Source organism: Panthera pardus, unplaced genomic scaffold, assembly GCF_024362965.1.
Source record: "Panthera pardus isolate Hobbes unplaced genomic scaffold, ASM2436296v1 HiC_scaffold_8, whole genome shotgun sequence".
Taxonomy (NCBI): Eukaryota; Metazoa; Chordata; class Mammalia; order Carnivora; family Felidae; genus Panthera; species Panthera pardus.
The window spans coordinates 108,416,213-108,438,573 of record NW_026527013.1 but is presented as its reverse complement, the minus strand read 5'-3'; the positions used below and the strand labels follow the sequence as shown (position 1 = coordinate 108,438,573).

The 22,361-nt window shown below is 36.3% G+C and overlaps 1 long non-coding RNA gene across 4 annotated transcripts in view; it reads left to right on the top strand.

The window, feature by feature from the left end:
• The window catches only part of LOC109263772 (uncharacterized), a 220,655-nt gene that overhangs the window by 118,535 nt on the left and 79,759 nt on the right, over nt 1-22,361 (top strand). For all 4 annotated transcript variants that reach the window (XR_008420451.1, XR_002078385.2, XR_008420450.1 and 1 more), the window contains 4 exons: nt 1,756-1,862; nt 1,944-2,008; nt 2,102-2,176; nt 2,584-2,702. This is a non-coding gene — a long non-coding RNA (uncharacterized LOC109263772). The remainder of the gene's footprint in view (nt 1-1,755; nt 1,863-1,943; nt 2,009-2,101; nt 2,177-2,583; nt 2,703-22,361) is intronic.

The window sequence follows — 22,361 nt, the reverse complement described above, 5'->3', positions numbered from 1 at the left end:
CAGTCACTTCCTATCTAAGTAGCCAACCACATTGTTTGGCACAGCCTTGGCACTCAGGAAATGGACATTGTTGTGATGGTGTTTTTTATATGATTTTCTTTAGTTTTGAATTTTGCGTATCTTAATGATACCTAATATCTTAGTCCCAGAAAGAATGTGATGCAATTTTGAGGACAGCTCCTTCCTTAGAAAAAACTAATATCTAACTTTCAATGTCATTTGCCCAATATTTTTCATTTCTTTCATTTACTCTTCCAAAAGTACAGTTAAGAAAATGAAAAGCAAATGACAGCCTGGTAGAAACTATCCAAAACACATCTGTCAGACAAAAGATTTGAATCAAGAACATGTAGAGTTCCTACAAATCAATTCCAAAAAAAAAAAAGAAAGAAAGAAAAAGAGAAAAAAAGCAGACAATCCAATCAAAGAAGAAACAAAAGACATCAACAGATACCTCAAAAAATAGTTTAAATGGTGAATAAAAACGTACTCATTGTTAGAAAAATTCAAATTAAATCCACAACGAGATATTACTGCACACCTGTTAGAATGCCTAAAATTAAAAAGGCTGACTATACCAAGTGTTTGAGAAAATGGAACATTTGGAACTCTCATACAATGCTCAAGGGAAAGGAAAATTGAATAATCACTTTGGAACAGAGTTTGGCAATTTCTTAAAAAGTTAAAATCACACTTTTCTATGGCTAGTCATTCTATTCCTAGGTACATGCTCTATAGAAATTAATGCTTATGTCTATACAAAGACTTGCACCTAAACGTTCAAAGCACCTTTATTTGTAATACCAAAGACTGGAAATGACTCAAGTGTTCCTCAACAGATGAATTGACACACAATCGCAGTGTGTCATACAATAAAAAGTATTTAACTGGTAAGGGACTGTTGAATAATCTAGCACCGATGGGTAGCTTCATGGTTAGAGAGAGTGGCTATAAAAAATGTAATTAGTTATGAAAATATTGTCATCTAAGTATGAAGCAGACAAATTGAAATGTGGCTGCCACTTATAGTTCTCAAAGGAAAACTGATTTCCTGGCAAGTAGTTATTCATTTTAGTGAATCCTGAGGAGACTTACAATAAACTCTCTCTTTCTCTCTCCCTCCCTCCCTTCTCTCTCTCTCTCTCTCTCTCTCTCTCTCTCTCTCTCTCTCAAAGTAAATAAATAAAAACATTTTAAAAACCTTAGCATATGTGCATATCATGTTTTGGCTATTTTCTTTCAATGCTAATTTGAAGCAAATAATGAATGACCTGGCTTTGTTATTTTTAGTATTACACAAATATAAGTGTGTTTAACATTTTTGTGATAATCTTGTCAAATAGTATATATATTTTTAATTTTTTTAACGTTTATTCATTTTGAGACAGATCGTGAGTGGGGAGGGGCAGAGAGAGAGGACGACACAGAATTGGAAGCAGGCTCTGGGCTTTGAGCTGTCAGCACAGAGCCCAATGCTCTGTGCTCAGCGGACTCGAACTCAGCGGACTGCGAGATCATGACCTGAGCCGAAGTCGGACGCTTAACTGACTGAGCCACCCAGGTGCTCCTCACATATAATATTACTTTGTGTAATTTTAAAAGTATAAATGCTATACTTACATTTTTAAAAATTTGACACTAATTACAATGTAGTTTTAAGCACAACTGATATGAACAAAGTTGCATAATAAATTGATCTGCCTCTTATTTTTGTTTAACATCTGTTTGTTTGTTTGTTTGTTTCCAAACAAACAGGTTCCTCTCCCTTGGGCTCATGTCCCGAGAAGCCTCTGAACCCAATTAGCCTTGCTTTCCTTCACCTCTGCTTCTTCAGGACTTTTCAGAATTTCTTAAGCATTAAGGTAAAGGCTGTTTCCAAATTCGGAATTCCTTAAAGAAGGAGTCATTTAGTGCTCCTACTAAATGCTTTCCCACTGCTTCAGGTGCATATTGGATGTACTTGCTGACCCGTTTGTGGCTGTAGAGACCATGTTACAAGTGCTGGCTGGTGAGTTGTGAGTAGAACTGATCAGTATCAGGGTGGGGATCTGGGCACCTCCTTGTGACTTTCAGACCCATTTAGGATTTTTTTTTTCTTTAGGAATGATGATAAGAGAAGTCTCTGAATGACTGATGAACAGAAGCCCTCTGCCCCACTGATACACCTGTCACATAAGTAAGAAAATAATGAAAACTTATATGATTTTAAATCACTATGACTTTGAGGTCATTTGCTACCACAGCATGAAGAGCCTGTCTTGAATTGATGATATGGCATTGTAATATTACATTGTTACAGTGGCATTGCTTTAATATTCTTAGGAATGACTCTAATGACTGTAATGGTAGAATTTTTGCCATCGGAAAGGGAGCAAGAGATCCCATGCTGGGGAGTAATACACCTGAAAGCATGATATATAAACAGCTACATTTTCAGCCTATCTGCAGGGTTGGTGGCTGATGATGGATATTCTGTGTTTTCATTTTTTGCTTGAGACCAAAAATGCAGGGTGTCAGCCGAAGACTATATCTGCTTCGAATATTTTTCTTTTCACGGCAATTTCTTAACATTCTGATTCTCAGACATTAAAAACAAAGGCAGCTGGTGGAAGCCATTGGACTGCACAATCTGCTACTTGAAGCACAACACCACAGGAGGCTTTTTTTTTTCTCTCTGATAATCGGGATTAGTGCAAAAAGAGGTAAGTGGAAGCTACTTCACCATTATCACAAGGCTTAGAAATAAAACGCCCAAGTATACATTGATAACATTGCCCAAACCTCTCTGAAAAGAATTTCTGAAGGTTAAGTAGGAAAACTAAATCGTTAGAGTGATGACAGCACCTCACCAATAATTCTGTAAAATATGACTAATAGTATTGGAACAAGAATAAAGATTTTAGATTTTTTGGTGGGAAGGGAACACACACAAACACAATGACTAGTCTTCGGTTATAGGCAAATCAGATCTAAGTGCTTAATATGAAAGTCAGTTACCTGCCAGAGACTCAAAAACTTTTTACGAATAATTTTTCAAAGGTACTGTCAAATCTTTCCGTAAATAAAGCGAGATGTCAAATCAGCAAAGAATTAAAATGTATTTATTAAAAAAAAAAAAAAAAGCTCAAGCAGAAGGGCATCTGATGTTTTACAGACATTCCAACACCTTCAGGAAATTTGAACTCACACCAAAGGGTCTGATAGTCATTTGAGTCTCCATCTGTAACTGGAACATGTGTGCACACAATGTACATTGAATCACTCCAGTGGAAAAAAAAACACCCTGGTTTTAAATTATAGAAGGCTTCGACCATTCTTCTTAACCACAAAGTCTTTGGCAGCTTGACACAGAGTGACTTAGAGTGATCTGGTCAGAAAGCTTCCTTTGGTGCTAGAAGCCACAGTGCTGAGCTACAAGCAACTGCTGCTCCAGGGACAGTGACTGCAAAGTAACCCAGAAGAAGTCTGAGACTGAGGGACAGTTTTGGAAGCAAACGAAGAGAGGCATTACTTGTTCTCTCTCATGTGTGGCAGATAGTCACTTCTCAGTCTAATAATTTGCTTCATGTTGTCAGCTAGATGCCCGGATTTGGATGTGCTGAAGTTAATTTTCACATTTGTTTTTTTGTAGCCAAAAGTATCCGTGCCATATCCAAGTTCTTGAAATATATAAAGCAGTGCTCTAATTTATATTGTGGGCGTAAAATAATTGGAAAGTTTAGATTTCACTGGAGTAAATTCACTATCAGATTGCTTATGAGAAATCTATGTTAAAGGCATTAAGTTTTTGGCTACAGTTTATTATAATTTTCTTGTACCGGATAGGTGCTACCTAACATGCATTATCTCATTTATTCTTTATGGCAAACCTGCTATTATTATCCCCATCCTACGGGTGAGAAATCTGAGTTTTAACAACATTGCCCTTTGCTCAGTGTCACGTAGCTTGCAAACAGGCAAAAGGCAGCCTCCAAACTCAGTCCTAATTCTTAACTCCTGCTCTTTGTTGCTGTCTTAGATACTTCCTCCTTTTGTACTTTTATAAAGTACTAGTTTCTCTTAAAAGGATCATCTGGGCATCTTTGAACATGGTAATTAGTACTCATATCAGGGTTTTCCTTGAATGGAGATGCAAATGGTTGAGTGCTCGAAAGCACAGACTCTGAAGCAAGGACCACCATTTCCTAGCTGTGAGATGGTGAGTCGATGGCGTACATCCCTGTAATTCCATTTCTGTGCCATATAGCCTTCTTGGGAAGATTCATTTACTTTTACCTAACGCTGTTCAGCAGATAGTATGCAAATGTAGGTGTTGCTACTAGCATTAATGTGTCTGTGAATATCATAGTCACATATCTGAATAAATCATAACTCACAGAGGAGTTATCCCAGCTCAGCCACCCAAATGACACCAAAAGCCTTTTTTCAGGTTAAGTAGAAAGCCTCACTGCAGCTGTGACTCCAAGAAGTCCCAGCCCTGAGCAGGACGCAGTGAAAAAGTGATGGTGTGCCACACACTGACTCCTAAGCTTTTAACTCAAACCCTGCTCCCTGCCCCCCTCAAAAAGAAACATGACATAGTAATCCCTTTCTGAACTTTATCTTACATTTCAACAACTCTTTGGGCCATCTCAGTTGCTACAGTTCAAATTTCCTGCTGGTCAGGTAGCACCAATATCTGCATTTCCCTTTTATTCCCGGCACATCATCTCTGGGCTTTCTTCACTGAGGACGCATTTCCAGATTTGGGGTGAAAATTGAAACTGTAGAGCAGCAGAGGGACAGCAGAGCGGGGAACATGGAAGGACTCATTAATCAGGATCCAGAACTGCCACTGATTACAACTCTGGGAAGTGGGGCACATTCTTCCCTGAGGGTGAATGTGCTAGTGCTGGCCTTCTTTCTTCTTTTCTCTTTTCCTGTGGTGCCTCAAAAAATGTGCAGGCTCTGGCTCCTAGCCAGTGGGGTGATTTCTTTGTTTAAGAGAAAGTGTAAAGTATTTTCGCATTAAATGAAGAACTTCAGACATCTCCAGGAATCTTTCCTTCAAGGGCTTGTTAAAATCCAACAAAGACCCATTTATACTTTAAGAGAAGCTCTTCTCCCTTCTCTGGGTTGCCTTGGGGATTTTCATTTCTTTCTGCAACATTACTCCATTTTGTTCCTCTTCTCAGAAGAATTATGGTCAAATGCATTTAAAAAAATTTTTCTTCAACCCTTGTATCTCTGTTTATTCTTATTTAATCTGTGTTATTAGTATTCATGTTAAAAAAACAAAACCCAAAGACATCTGAGTTGATTTTAACTGCCTCCACCCTCACTGGGGGTGACAGAAATGTTTATTCTTGATTTTTAAAGTCACAAAAATCGTGAGAGATTTACTAAGAATACTAGTTTTTTCTGAGTTTGTGGTTCCTCATTCCAAATTTTGTAAGACTCCTAGGTACCTCGAGTCTTCACAAGAGGTATCAGGAAATAAATTTAGGAGTAAATATCTAAATGAAAGGTAATTGCTGCAATTATAATTATCAGGGCATACACATATACCTTGCCTTTTTGAGTGGTGAGTAAAAAATATTCTTCAGAAGCATGAAGAAGATTGTAAATTGTGCAAATATCTTCTCCCATTCTGTGGGCTGCCCTTTACTTTTGTTGATTGTTTCCTTCACTGTGCAGAAGCCACATTATAAACTTTGGGAAGTTAAGAGTTCGTTTGTTGCTGTGTCCTCTTTAGCCAGCAGAGTGCCTCCCATATATTAGACCCTCAACACATGCTGTCTGGAGGAATAAATGAATAAACTTAAAAATGATAAAATGTCCAGTCTTAAAAATCGATTTGATTTGGTTCTTTTCTCTCTTAGTATTAAGCACTTGAACTTGTTGCACCACCATTTGTATGTTAATTCACCATAGACTGTACACCATGACACCTTTAGTAAGGAAATGAATGCGGCATTTCCCCCTAATGTGGTGGACTCACATTGTATTTCCCGGTCTTCTTGAGTATCATGCCCTAAGGATCGATGCTGCGTAGACATTTAGGTCTACATGGCTGCATGGCCTATCTGTAGTTGTTGTCAGTAGCCTTCTCAGAATTGTACCCCGTGACACATTCAATCCTATCCCTTTAGTGTAACATGAAGAAGTAGACTTTATTATTGTTGGAAAATTCCCTCTTGATACTAAAAAAAAAAATGTTTAAATGAGGTCATTTCCTGCTTAAATACATTTCAGTAATTCCTCTGAGGTAATATCAGCTAATTAAGGTGCAAGACGGTGATTAGTTTTCTCACTGCATAAAGAAGATGAAAATAATGCCATTCATATGATTTAATTAACTGAAAAATTACTTGTTTTGAACATGTTGTAGACTGTTCGAATTTGGGGGGAACATTTAAACAGGGAAACTGGAAACTATTTATCTTAAATAAATCTATCATCTGTCAGTCAATTGATCCTCTGTCTAAACTATTTATGAGATGAGCAGCCAAGGTTGAGAATCACTCCCATGACAAACTGGTTCTTCCTTAAGGAGGCTCTTTTTCAAAAGTCCTCTCAATGAGTGGCTTTTTCTCTTGCACATTCTAATACCACAGGGCCCGGAGATAGGGAAAATGCACTTTGCCACTTCCAGGCAATCTTTCCTCCTTCTTTCATCAATCCTTCCAGTTTTAAAGTTCATGGTGTGAGCTCGTATTACCCTTCCTTATTGCACTCCTTTATGTATCTCCAGGTCATTCTCTCTTTTCCTTTCAAGAGATAAAAATCACTGTGTCCTAAACTACTCCCATTTGATCCTTGGTCATATAATGCTTCCATCTAGCTTCTCAGTGCCTTGACCTTACGTCCCCTAAAAGGGTCATCTTCTATCAACACAGGACCATCAATACTCAGGTTATAGCATATAATTTCTTTGTACTAACAACTCTTAATTTCCAAAGCTTTCCATTTCAGGAATCTGTCTCCATGACCATTACCTTTTGTCTTTCTAATTCACACATAGTTGTATTCTACTGGGACCAAGATCAATTGCTCACACCACTTTTTCATTGTCACCCAGTTGTCATTGTCCCTTTCTTATTCACCCAATTTACATCTTGTGACCCATCCTTATAATTACTCCCTCTTCCCTTGCATTGTATCTGTCTTACAGAATTTCATCCATGGCTAATCCATGGTTAAATCCATCTCTCTGCCTACTCCACATCTGCTCCCATACAGCTGAATACGGCTGCAGAAAATCACAACCATAATGACTGTCTTCCTTTAAATTTATGATCTCTAATCTCAAGTGGGCTCTTAATGCTGCCTGGCAATCATATTATATTTCCCTAGTACATTCATTCTCCCACTCTCCCTGAAAAATACTTCCTACTTTTTCTTCTCTCCTCAAACTTCTAATACTTCCTTTTAAATCCTAAGTCCCAGCTGATGACTGCTTCCCGAGAAAACAGAAACAAGCAGAAAAGAGCTTCCACAGCCCCTCCTTTCATCTGTTGCTTTGACAGTGTTTGACTTAAGCGTGTTCCTATCTAAAGACAATTCCTCCGCTTGGCTTTCTCTTCTATTTATAGACGTTGTTCTCCTTCCTGTGTCATTTCCCTCCACTTTCTACTACGTCATTTATATCAGTGTACAAACATGCTTTTATTTCTCCCATCTTAAAAAATGACTTTATTGACCCTGTCCCCAATTAGCTTCCACTGAATTTCTTATTTATTTTTGTATAAAAACTTTCAAAATGTTGTCTGAATTAACAGTCCCCAATTCTTCTCCTACCTTTGTCTTTTAAACCCTTTCCAGTCAAGTTTTGAAGTCACCACTCTAATGAAAGAGCTTTTATTAAATCACCAGTGCCCTCCATAGTGCTAAATCCTAATCAGGTTTTGTGTACTATCTCATTTGACCCAACATCAAAATTTGATATAGTGGATCACTCCCTTTTCCTTGAAAGTTTCCCTGTGTGGATTCCAGGATATTACACTCTTCAGGTTTTCCTTTTTTACTCTCTCTCTCTCTTTATCCTCCCTCTACAGCTCTTTGTAGATTGCTCTTAATCTTCCTGACCACGAATTATTGGAGTACCCCAGAGCTAAGACCTCAAATTCTTCCCTTCTATCCTTATACTGACTATCTTTACAGTTTCATCTTTTTCGTGATTTCAGAAATAATTTTTCTACTGACAACTCTTCAGTGGATATCTCCATCCTGGACTTCTCTCAGCTTAAGTTCTCTCCACTTAGATACCTAATAGGCTCCTCAAACTTAGCAATTCCTAAATCACACTCTTACCCCTCCCACCGACCTGCTCCTCACAGAACCTTCTCCGTATCAGGAGTTGTAACTCCACACTTCCATTTGCTCAGGCCCAAATCTCTGGAGTCAATTTCTCTCTCTTTCTTTCATAAGCTGCTTTCAGTCCATCACAAACTACTGCTCACTCTATCTCTAAAATACATCTACAATGCAAACATTTTGCGTTCCCTTTACTTCTAACAATTTAGTCTAAGTCATCGTTTCTTGAATGAATAATTATAATATCCTTCTAGCTCGTATTCTCTGTGTTACCCTAATAGTTTATTATCAATATAGCTGACTTACACAACATACATTCAAACATGTCACTCTTCCACATAAATAGTCCAATGGCTTCTCATCTCACCTGGAGTAAAATCCACAGTGTTTACATTGATCTGCATAATCTGGTCCTGTCTCTATCTCTTTGATCATCTTTACTGGTTGCTCCATTCTGGTGATACTGGCTACTCTGCTCTTCTTCTCACACTCTGATGCATAATCTGCCTTCAAAACTCTTGCACTCGTTTCCTCTCCAGAATCCTCTCCAGTTTCTAGCGTAAATATACAGGACTAGCTTCCTTTCTTGATTGCAGTGCAAATAGCCTCAGTGAAGCATTTCCTGGCCACCATAATTAAAATTCCATTCTCTTTTTATTTTTGTCTGTAATACCTTTCAATATCTAGCTTACCATATATTTTACTTTTTTATTTCATCTATTACCTATTTCCTTTTTATAGAGTATAGACTTCATTCTCTTGTGTTAACTACTATACTTCTGGGCATTCAGTAAATATTTGTTGAATGCATATGAACGAATAAATGCATATAATGATGTTTCTGATTACCAACCATGCCAAAGGCAGTATTGAGATATTTGTGTGTGGGGCGGGGTGGGGGAGTGGGGGGTGGGGGAAAGGAAGAATGACAACAAGATACAAAAAGGAAAAAACTGATTTTATTTTATTTTTTTATTATATGAAATTTATTGTCAAATTAGTTTCCATACAACACCCAGTACTCATCCCAAAAGATGCCCTCTTCAATACCCATCACCTCTCTCCCACCCCCCATCAACCCTCAGGTTGTTCTCAGTTTTTAAGAGTCTCTTATGCTTTGGCTCTCTCTCCCACTCTAACCTCTTTTTTTGGAAAAAACTGATTTTAAATGTTTCAAAAAGATTGCAGTGAAATAGAAGACTCTACCTGAGAATTCTGTTAGTATATTCAAGGAGCTAAAACACGAGTACTAATTGTGAAGGAGTCTTTCCTATATTTAAGCTATACAGCTTCCATGATACTAATTTTTAAGAATATTCATTCTTTATAAATGTTTAATGAAATGTTAAGGTGAAATTCAATGCATTCTCAAATACTCAATAGCTAAATACCCAATTTAAATAAAATAGAAAACTAACGAGGCTCTAGTAGCAAAGACAAATAGAATAATGATTTGGAACTTCTTGCTTAGTGATATTTATTAATTTTATGTTGTTATTCCTTTATGGACTAAAATGGATAATGTAACATAGGGCCACAATTAAGTACTACTGTATGAAGTGAAGAAACCTGTCATACATGATGTAAATTCTGCTCTTGGAATTTATGTAGAATACTGTACAATTCCATTAGCCCTTACAAGTTCCTTTTTACTCTAATCAGTTATTGGTACTTTATACGCTTGCAGGATTTTTGTACCACATTGTTAATCAGTCTCTGCTGTCTCTTCTGCCAGTAACTATAGAGTTACTTCTGAAGACTAGATCTTCTTTCTTCAGTGAGTGAAAAGCAACCAGAGACAGCTTGAAGAATTCCAAATGCTGTCAGCACAAAAAAAAAAAACAAAAAACAAAAAACAACAACAACAAAAAAAAACAAAACCCAGATGGAATTAACCCAGGGAGGAGAAAGGAAGTGGAAAAGAGCAGTCACATGAGTTCGTGGGCCTGGCTTTTTATCATGCCTACTCTTGGGGCCACATCAGCGGCCTTGTTTTTGTGCCAGAAGCAGTGCAAGTCATAATTAGAATATGGAATATTGCAAAGAAAGGGGAAAAGGCCCCATCTGTGCAGCCACTTTAACTACAAGCCCAGAACCTGTTTTACAGCTGAGGCACAAAGACTGTATTAATACGTGTGGTTAGTTCTTCTCCATACATACTGTAGATTCATTGTGTCTGCTTTTCCTAGGTGGAGCCAACACAGACGTAAAATATTGTGTTCTCTTTTTGCTGTTACACTTCCTTTCTCACCAGATGCAGCAAACTCCTTCCTAAGCCTTTCTGTCTGTACTGCTCAGCATGTTGACACCAATCAGCTTGCAAGTGAGTGGGCTGTCAGCGCTGGATATTTTCTCCTCCATTGTCACTGGTCTAATGACATCCTCTGGTTTATGCACTTTTCTCTCCAACACCACCATAAGCTAGAATAACTCACTCAGTCTGGGTGTTAGGCACCTCTCCTATAATTCATGCCAAGGAAAGGAAATCCCTAGACTTAAGGACAAATAGTGTAGCATATGTACAGGGTACTGTGCAGTCTCCATGTGTAAACTTTCCATTTTAATATAATGAAATAAAGCATTTCAATGTGTACGGTGATTTTTTTTTTTTTTTTTTGCAGATAAGTAATTAGAGATGAGAGATCCAAGTACAATAGGACCATTATTTCTAAAATCACCATGTGAGTGAGAGTCTTATATATTTAGGTGGATTTTGGAGTCTAGAATGCTATGAGAGTTGAACAAATGATTGTTAATTATTAGTTAAACACAAATGTTTATTGAGTCATAAATCTAACGGATATCTGTGGGAATATTCTTAAGATAACAATAATATATTGGTACCAGATTTATGAAGATAATTGAGATCCCAGAAGTAAGTCCATGAATATACTCTAAACTATTCTTTGATAAAGACAGCTAGAACAGATAATAAGGATAGTCTCTTCAAGAAATGGTATTTGAAAAATTCAATATCCGTATGCACAAGGAGGATATTGGACCTTTATCTTACATAATACACAAAACTATAAACTCACAATGTATTACAAAAGGTAAATGTAAGAACTGAAATTGTAGAACACCTGCAAGAAAATATAGAGGAAAAGCTCTTGACATTGGTACTGGCAATGATTTTTTTGGATATTTTACCAAAACACAGGGAACAAATGCAAAAATAAATGAGACTACATCAATAAAAAACTCTGTTCAGCATAGGAAATGATAAACAAAATGAAAAGACAACCTATGGAGTGGGAGAAAATATCTTCATTCCACATATCTAACAAGGGGTTAGTATCTAAAATATATAAGAAGCTCATAAAACTCAATAGCAAAAACACAAATAACATGATTAAAAATTGGGCGAAGGACCTGAATAGATATTTTTCCCAAAGAAGACATACTTATATATGAAAAAGTGCTCAATACCACTAGTCATTCAGGAATTGAAAACCAAAACCACAATGAGATATCACTTCACACCTGTTAGGGTGTCTTTTATCAAAAAGTGAGAAGATAATAAGTTTTGGTGAGAGTGTGGAGAAAAGAGAACTCTTTTACCTTGTTGGTGGAATGTAAATCTGCATAGCTATTATGAAGGTTCTTCAACAGTATGAAGGTTCTGAAAAAGCAATCCCACTTCTGAGTATATATCTAAAAGGAATGAAATGAGTATGTTGAAAATATGTCTGCCCACTAATGTTTATTGGATCATTATTTGCAGTAGCCAAGGTATGGCATTAATCTGTGTATCCATTAAGAGACGAAAGTGTGTATATATACAGTGGAATATTATTCACCCATAAAAGAGAAACATATTCTGCCATTTGTGACAATATGGATGAAGCTGGAAAACATTATGCTAAGTGAAATAAGGCAGACACAGGAATATAAATACTACATAATCTCACTTACATGTGGAGCCTAAAAAAGTTCAACTCATAAAGCCAGAAAGTGGAAAGGTCGTTGCCAGGAGTTAAGAGTAGGGGAAATGGAGAGGGTTGGTGAAAGGGTACAAATGTTCAGTTGTAAACTGAGTAAGTTTTGGGAACCTAATATTCAATGTGATGACTGGAGTTAATAACACTCTATACTTGAAATTTGTTAGAAGAGTAGATATTCACATACATGAAGGTGAGTATGTGAGGTTATAGATGTATTAATGTACTTGATAGTGGTAATCATTTCACAATGTATGTGTAATTAAATCATCACATTGTACACCTTAAGTATCCGTTTGTTCTTGGGTCAATAATCACCAATCTCAGTGGCTAGAAAGATAATAAGAGCCAACTGTCCATTGTCAGGCTCATTGCAACCAAGTTATCTTAGGATTCCTCTCTGTTTATATGACACATCTTAAATATTATGACAAAATCCATGCATGTGTTTACCATGAAATTTCCTCTTCATTGGTACACAGGAATACAATATTTTCTGGCTTTCCTTGAGTTTTGTTGCAACCTGAAGTAGACACTGTTTTTGCCCTGCTCATTCCCTCGGCTCTCTTTAACTAGTCTGTGTGTGCATGCTGCAGCTTTGACATACCTTGCTGCTAACGGCTGACACTTTGAACTTCAGACTTTTGCTTTGGGCACTAGTGCTGCCTCACCTGCAAGATGTGGAATGCCCATGACTTTCACATCTCTTTACGTTATGACATCCAGTGGCACAGCCCATCATAAATGACTCAAGTGCACTCATACTTGGCTTTCTTCTTCCTCTCATCCATTACTGATTTGGGGGGAGATCGAATCCTAAGTAAATAACTTGGATTTAAATCATTGGCTTAGGATCTGCTTCTCAGAGAAACCAACCTAAAAACAGTTACTGAGTTCTGATGAATGAAACTGTAAAAGGCATTACATCACTTCTAATCCGAGATACCTAAAAGTGAATGTGCCTCTTCTATTTTTCTCCTTTGACAAGTTTGGAGGCCATGTTTTGAAAGCATCCTGTATTCTTGAGTCATGGTTTGGTGGAGCTTTGTTTCTGAGAACTTCTTTCTCTCTTAGACTTTTATGACTGATAAATAAAGCTTGATCATGCAGCTACTGAACCATCAAGGTGGTTCTTTTAAGTTAATGCAACATAGCCTATCCTATCCTGACTAATAAAGCCCTTTTATTGCTTTTATATATTAATATCTTCCTCCTTCCACTAGATTTGGAGAAGAATGCATGACTTGTATATCTTTATATAGTATTTAATGCCTAGGCATAATAAATATATATAGAATGTATACATTTATAATTTATATATTTAGATATAATATATAAATATATATATATATATATATATATATATATATATATATATATATATATAATCTGTATATATAGAACAGTGGCTGAATGGTTGGATGGGTTAATGCTCAAATGAATTAATGAAAAGTAAGTAGCAGGAATATTCCCACAATCCAGGTAGATTGACTCCGGTGTCAGAAGTAATAGCTCATATACCTTAGCAAAGTCTGTTACCATGTAAAAATAACCTCATAAAGTCTCATAATTTTAGGATGAAATCAATACTTAGATCCTTAGAAATATACTGCCAATTCAAAATAGTTGAGTTAGAAAGTCTTATGAGAAGCTGACCAGATTTGTTTTTCAGATATTATACTATTTTCTTGGCCTCTGATCTTGGGGAAGTGTTGGCACATGGCTCCAGTTCCTGCTTCTTAGATTTGCTTCCTGAATGGAGAAACCCTGGGCACTGTTTTCCTTTGTTCGGGTGGTTAATTATGTTTCAGGGTGGTACTCACAGGGCAGAACACTTTTATAGCTACTTGCTTCAATCTGGCCTCTCTGCCAATCCTTGTTCCACTTGTGGTCAGTGAACCCAAACTCTGGAGAGGTTACTTTCCCACCCAAACTGCCCACCCAGGCTGGGAGCTTGCATTTAGCATTCACTTTCCCTGTCAATTTCATCTTTTTCCATTTGCTTTTACTCTCCTCTGGTTCTCATCGAGTTGAACCCAGCATGGTTTTCCCTTAGTTAACTGCTGTGTTGTTCTAGGCATTAATATCATTGTCAGCACAGTTGTGTGAACAAGTTTTATTGGTTATTTTGGGCTTTTTCTGCCAGTAGGAAGACTAAGTCTATAATAGCAATCAAATGCCTCAGAGAACTATTTATTCCATATTTGTCACTTGCCAATTCCATGGAAGAGGATTTCAACTTCCTATTTGGAATAGTACTATTTCTGATTTTACAAATTAGTAGAACATGAATGAAAAGTATAGAAGAGAAAATAAATTCCACCTATAATCCCATAACTCAAAAATAAACACAACTCAAATTTTGATATAATTTTCAGTCTCTTTTATTCCTTAGCATTTATGAATTATTAATATATATATAAACAGATGTACACATACCCATACTTTTTTCTTCAAAATTGAGATTGTAGCCCATAAGCAATTTTAATTTAACATCATTGCATGAATTTCCCAAGTCCTTAATTTATTGTTACATGATATGATTTCTAATGACTACAGCAATTTCTTATATGAATGATTCACCTTATATGTAAACCGTTCACTTTCTCATGCACATACAGAATGTTTCTCACTTTTTGCTCTTATGGATATTATCAGATTAACTGTTTATATATATGTCAACATGTGCATGTAAAATTATTTACTTAAGATCATTTTCTAGAATTGTGTTCTCTGGGCAAACATGTACAAAAGCTTTTAGGTCTCTTTACTAAAGCAGATTTCTTTCCTACAATGTTTTGACAATATATTTCATACCTTAAATAGCAGGAATCATTATTGCTCATAACCTTCATAAAACATATTAAAATTAGATGTCTTTGTGGATGTAATTTGCATTTCTTTGAATAATATATTATTTGTATACTCAGGTCTCAGATTCAGTTTCTCCTGTAGATTACTCATATGTTCTTTTTCTTTTTCTTTTCTTCCAAATTGTTGTTGTTTTCTCTTTGTTTGATCTCTTATTTTTCATATTAGAGGCTTTCCTAAAATGCTTGAGAATTCTGGTTTCTTTACTGTTTTTAAGAGTGAAGAGCCTGCAAATCTTGTTATAAGCTCTGTGTGCATATGATGCCTATTGATCCCGAGATTCATAGAAAGATTGCTAGACCAGGCCATTTGCTGGGACTCCCTTTGTGTCAGTCTCTTTACTCTTCTCTTGGTGTGATTAGATTTCCCATGAAAGTTCTCACTGGAAAGGTTGCAGGTGTTCCTCTGGTCTCCCTGGGTTGTTGTTGCTGTTGTTGTTGTTGTTGTTGTTGTTGTTGTTGTTGTTGTTGTTGTTATAGCACACCTGCCCTAAATTTTCTTGATGTCCCTCAGTCCAGAGATCCTCTCTTTCAAGTTTCCAGAGAGTGGGCCCTTAGACATCCCATAGGGCGAGGGACAGGCAGACACAGGAAGAGTGGGAGAGGGAATCTAGACAGACATCTGTTCTCATCCAACCTTCAATTTCCCAACCACCTCCCTCTCTCCCAAAGCTACCTGTGGACATTAATTCCTGAATCTTTTGAAGATTCTATACTGAACTTTAGGACAAAGCACTCACTTATATGCTTTCCAGGCCGTAAAGTCCTGTTTCTATTATGTCTATTCCTATTTTCTCCATCCTTTGCACTTATGTCTACTAAAATCGTGTCTTTTTTTTAAATGTTTTTATTTATTTTTGAAGGAGAGAGAGAGAGAGAGCAAGCAAGCGAGTGAGGGGCAGAGAGAGAGGGAGACACAGAGTCCGAAGCAGGCCCTCGGCTCTGAGTTGTCAGCACTGAGCCCCATGCAGGGTTCGAACTCATGAACCACGGGCATGACCTGAGCTGAAATTGGATGCTCAACCAACTGAGCCACCCAGGTGCCCCTAAAATACTGTCTTTATGATGCAACAGCGGGGTTTCAGGAGACAGAAGTATTGGCTGTCCAAAGCCATCTTTGTAGTTAGGCATCTGTCTTATCTATAACACATATGATAAATTATTTTTTAAAATGCAAATGGGAAATTTCATAATTTAAGTGGTTGAACTTATTAACATTAATCATCATAAGCAATATGCCTAGACCTACTTTAGTAATTGTTTTATACATTCTCTTTATACTACCTTCCTATGTCTTTTATTTTGTCCTTTGCTTTCTTTTTCTTTCATTTAAAAAATCTATTTATGACAATCTCTAGACACTTACTTTATTCTACATATTATTATAAAATCAAACACATTAACAACTCAATTTAACCTTTTTTAGGTAAAATTTAAAAGTAGAGAATGTTTTAATCTTTATTCCCTGTCTTTGAATATGCAATTTGTAAGTACATTAAAAACTGGGATTGTGAGTAACTTGTTCTGTGAGTTTTCCGCAAGACAAGCAAATGTTTCTAATAAATTTTAATTTGGTAAATGAGTGATGTCTTGCAGTACAAGTAGTACATGATGCCGAATGTCACATGATCACAACTCAGTCAATAGTTCTTAAAATCCTCTTTGATATACAAGTGCTTTGGATTGCAAATGTGTTTCCAGAATGAATTACGCTTGCAAACCAAGGTTTTACTGTATAGACATAAATGATGAAGATTGTTTGAAGTATAAATATTACTGTAGCATAGTTGACTTACAGTGTTACATTAGTTTCAAGTGTACTATATGGTGATTGGACAACTCTCTATATTATGCTCTGCTCATCACAAATGTAGCTACTATTTGTCACCAATAACACTATTACAATACCATTGACTTCATTCTGTGTGCTGTACCTTTTATCCCCATGAATTATTCATTCCATAATTGGGATCCCATATTTCCCAATTGTCTTCACCCATTTTTCCCATTCTCCTACCACTCCTGCCCCTCTCCTCAGCAACCATTAGTTCTCTGTATTTAAGAGTCTGTGTTTTTGTTAGTTGGTTGTTTTTTGTTTTTTTTTTTTTTTAAGATTACACATATAAGTAAAATCATATGGCATTTTTCTCTCCCTGTCTGATTTATTTCACTTAGCATAATACCTGCTAGGTCCATCCATATTGTCACATATAGCAAGATCTCGTTCTTTTTATGACTAATATTACTGTGTGTGTGTGTGTGTGTGTGTGTGTGACTTTTAACAATTAACTGTACTAATATTTTTACAAACATTTTTTAGATTTAATTTTAATTGTATTTTTGGGCTTACATGTGATTTCTTATTATACAGTTTTCTACTTCTTGAGTTTTCCCTTTGATTCACCTCTAGATCAACTAATAATCCTTTAAGCACCTCTTTCAAGAATGCTGTTGTGTTTTCTGAATTTTGCAAAAGTGAGACTGTTTGGTGGTTGTACCCAATGATTTAGCTCAGTGTAGGATTTGAGGCTACTAATTTTTACCTGGAAAATTCTGTTGATGTTCTTTAGTTTTATGATGGTATTCAAATATTATAGATGTCCCTTTATTTCATAAGCTTTGATGTAAAAATAAAACTTTATTTTCTATATCTCTTTTTGAATTCTGACTCTCAATTCCCATTCCGTAGAACAAGTGGAAAGTTTAGTTCTTCTTGAAATACCCATTTTATTATTGTTCCATATACTTAAACATTGTGTGTAGCAGGGAGGGAGGCTTAGGGAATTACACATGTCTTGGTTTGCCAAGAACAGAGAGTTTTCCTAGACAGAACTTTATGTGCTAAAACTGCAGAAGTCCTAGGTAACCTGGGACATGTTGGTCATTCTAGACATAGACCATGGTCTTTGATTCCTGTGGTTTACTTTTCTGATGACTATTGTAGAAAGTTGATAGGCTCTTCAAGTTCACTTGTTCTCTTTTGCTTACCATATATGCTTGGCAGACTCTTCTGCAAACCTTCCAGGTGTGTGTGCTTAAATGAATAACACAGCTCTTCATTCATTCATTCATTCATTCATCCATTCATCCATATTATTTTTTTAAGATTTGGTCAGCTCCACAGAGGAACTGCTCAAGAACAAATTGTGGTTCCCTCTATCTCTTATTCATACTCTTGGGGCATATCTTCCCAGTGTAGGGATAATCCTTTTCCCTTTGTGGTTAGAAATTTATGTCCATGAAACTCAGGAAACTTTGGTTTTATCATGAAATCCTCTAGGTTCTCCTAAGAGCTTAAAAATTGGGGGAAAATGCCCACAAAGACTTCTGGTTCCTTCCTCTTTTCCACCCTTTCTCATGTCTTTCCTGTAAGGACTCCATGTAGAGCTGTTTACCTGTTTGACAGGGAAAGAAGAAAAGAAATTAGAATCTTGAAATGGCATCCAGCCCTGTAGCTTTGAAAACACCAGTTCTCTAACAAATTTTATCCTCCACGAGAAACCTGTTCTATTTATCTTCAAAACATTGGGATTTTTTTTCTTTAGATTTTAAAAATATTTTTAATCAGAATATTAGAAGCCCTTTTGAGTCGCAATTTTAGATTTCTTGTCAACCCAGCAAAAAAATTACCAATTAATCAGCTGACCAAGCTATGATTTAGCATATGTTCCAAAGCACAAGGGGCCCATGTAAGTATCATCCCTGATCTTTACGATCCTTTGGTCATAATAGATTATTTTTTTGGAACTTATTGGAACACCATGTGATTGATTTTGGTATTTTCAAACACTGTATACAATGAATAGAGAAATAACATGGAATTTTTTTTTCTGTAATCACTAGTCAGATACCCTTCTCTGTCTTACGGTATGCCCTTACTGTACACAGAACTTCAGATTATTCTGTATCTCTAGAAAAAGTCAAGCAGCTTGACTGTTTCTCAGGAATAGTTAAACTGAAGTTAATGATAGAGACTTTTCTTTCTTTCTTTTTTTTCAAATTTTCTTTAACAATAGAAAATCAGCCCCCTCTAAGTAGTCCTAGAAAGTTTCCCTCAACAGCTCTTCCTCACAAATCTGCCTATATGCCTGTTCTAGCGCCCACCAGGGGAAACAGTCCTGTTAAGAAAGAATAACAAATGTTCCTTGGCAGAGTTGAAGATGCTGGTCACATAATGTTGCCTTTCCTCCTTTATACTTCATCTGGGAGGATTGATGGGTACTGTTTAGGTGAGGAATAAATGCTAAAAGTTTGCGTAGAAGACCTATCTATCTAAGTTGCTTCTGAGTCTAATTGAATAACCCACAGTCTTCACCATTCTCACAGAATTTATTGATCTCTACCCCAAAGCACCAGGAATATTGTGACCAATAAGAGTGTTAATGTTTTGGTGATAGATTTTGACTGCATCTGTCAGCCCATCCAGTTTCCTGAGTGACAATATCTAATATAACCATGCCAATATTGTGACTTTAGCTCTATTATTTTCAGTTTTGCAACTACATTCAATGTACATTTGTATCTAAGTTTATATTCACCAATTCCTGCTAAGTGGGGTTTTTTTGTTGTTTCTCATCATCCCTGTGGTTTCATGTTGAGTATTAAAGTATTTTGCTAATCACAATGTGAGATATGTATCTAGGAATTAATTTGTATGCCTTCCCTTTTGCAAATGATGTGTTATTTGCCTTTCATTCACTTTTTTTTTTTTTTTGGCTTTGACTGGTTCCATTAGATTTTATTTACATTTATCTTAACAGACTTCTGCAGTTAATCAAATAAATTCACCAATAAACCCTGGATGACTGTTAAAACGATTAAATAAGCTTTTTCAGCCACGTTGCAGCTCTCCAGTCATTATACTCTTTGCCTGAATGTATTTATAAATAAATGCCTGCATCACAGCTAGCCAATTGTCAGTGGGTATTCAGGGAGAAAATGATTAAAGGAGAACTGTTTCATGTCATGTGTTTTTACTGGAAATTGTTTAGCATGGCTTCTGTTTGGTAGCTCCTTTTTGAATCCAGAACTATAGTGTTAAGACTAAAGGAATCATTAAAAATTCACATAGATACAACTCATATCACCAACCTTCTACAGTATATAATTCTTCATTTTTCTCTTTGTTTATAACGGATTGATAATAGGGACATTATCACCCTTTTTACTTTTGGGAAAATAGATCCAATGGGGCTACTTAAATTGTCTAAAGTACTTTAAGAGTAAATTATTCTGACTCAAGTTTCAGTGTTCTTTCACTTTACTATAAGCTCCCAAACTATTTTGATGATAATACATTTAGGTGTTCAAAGTCCTCTTAAGCCTCCCATTTACACTTTCCATATTGGTGGGGGAAAGAGGAACATTTGTGATAAAAACAAAATTTCAGTGTCTAAACAAAATTTTTTCAGGGTAGTTTAAAAACAGAATTTATTAAAAAGCAAGAAAAGCAACTGTAAAATATATCCAACCCGACTAACACAGATAAGGTGCTCTGCTTTCTTAGAAACTGCAAAATTTCCAATGATGTATGTGAGTACTGCTCAATAGCAGCTCAGTGATACTGCTAAATATTGTCTGGGATCCAGACTTCAGAGCAGGAAAAAAAAAAAAAAACAACAACACTGTAAGTACCCGGGATGCATCGATTTTTGTTTATAAATATTACATTTAGTTAAGCACAATAACTTACTTAAAAAGTGATCCTCAGTTATACATAGATATATACTTGTTTGGAATTGACTACCACTGAGTCATAATAACAGAAGAAGAAACTTGCATTTTGGACCATTTCCATCCATCGAGGTTAGTTCTTTCTTCCCAACAGGAAGTCACAGCTGATACCATGAAAGATCACTACAAGATGGTTTTCACACAATTTTAAAACTATGAATTTCCTTTGAAGGAAGGTATCTAACCAAACTTATGCCACTTGGCCTAATGCCAATTTATATATTGGGATTTAATGAAGGATTTAAAAAAAATAAAATGATTTAAAAAGAGCATTGAATCTAGTACCTCTAATATATTTTAACATCATGAGACATGTAGAAAATCATTATCTTTAATCAGCATACATTATCTGGAAGTGATGTTGGGGTCTTCGTGAAGCTTGATGACAAACACTATGATATTTTCTGTATTTTATTGAATAGTAATAAAAACATGGAGGCGCAATGTCTAAATTAATGTTTTCAAAAGTTGCAATGAGTACCTGAAACTTAACAAGTGAATTTAACTTTTTTGTATCAGTTTTAATGCTTGAAATGGCCACATGCAATAATTTCAACTGATCGGCTTTTTGTGTCTGTGAAACTGACTTAAACTGACAAATGCAATCATAGCCCATGAATATGCCATGGCACGTTGGTTGTACCATGGTACACTACTTCATGTTTCCTGGCTTCTGATTGGTTTACTTTTAGAGCATTGTCTACCCTGTAATACTTTGCCCTTGAATAAAGATAATAGGGAGAGTAGACCATAGAGAGTCTTAAAGGGAACTTGCAGGTGTGTTACAACCCTCAGTGCAGTTTTTCGGTCCTGTGTATGTTTGGGGTTTTGTTTTGTTTTGTTTTGTTTTTTTCCCTATTTGCACCATATTTTTCCTCGGTTCTGGCATTTCAAAAGTATTTACAAACATTTGTTGAACACTTAGTTTGTGCTACAAATTCGTCTCAGTGTTTCGTGTATAAAGTAATTATCATAAACCTATGTAAGGTACATAGTATTATTATTCCATTGACACTGAAAGGAAACTAAATAGTGGGTCCAAGATTGCAAACTCAGGCAGAGTGGCTCAGCATGTACTCTCAACCACAGTCTCTCAGACTGCTGCTCTCCTGCTTGAAGCTTTCCAAGGGACGAGAAACTAGTTCACTTGGAGTGCTACCCCTTCTTTTTTTTTTTTACCCACTTCTTATGTTTAAACCTACTTTTCCTCATGTTGAGCTGCTACCTGGTTCCTAATAATCACCAAAATGTGGTTCTCCCTATTACACAATGCAAAATGATGCCTCACTAAGATTGCTGAATTTAGTGCTGCCCTTGGGATATTTGGAGATAACTCTTCAAATGCCAGTTTTCTCTTATCCAGCGTTAGTATGCCCCCTTGTTATTTCTCTTGGAATGTCATTGAGGCCCTTCACCTCTCCAGCAGTTCTCCAGGCAGAAATAGTCCTCTTAAGGTATGATACCAAGACTTTAGGCTAGAGTTTCTGGGATGCTTTTACTATTGTAGAACAAAGACATACAT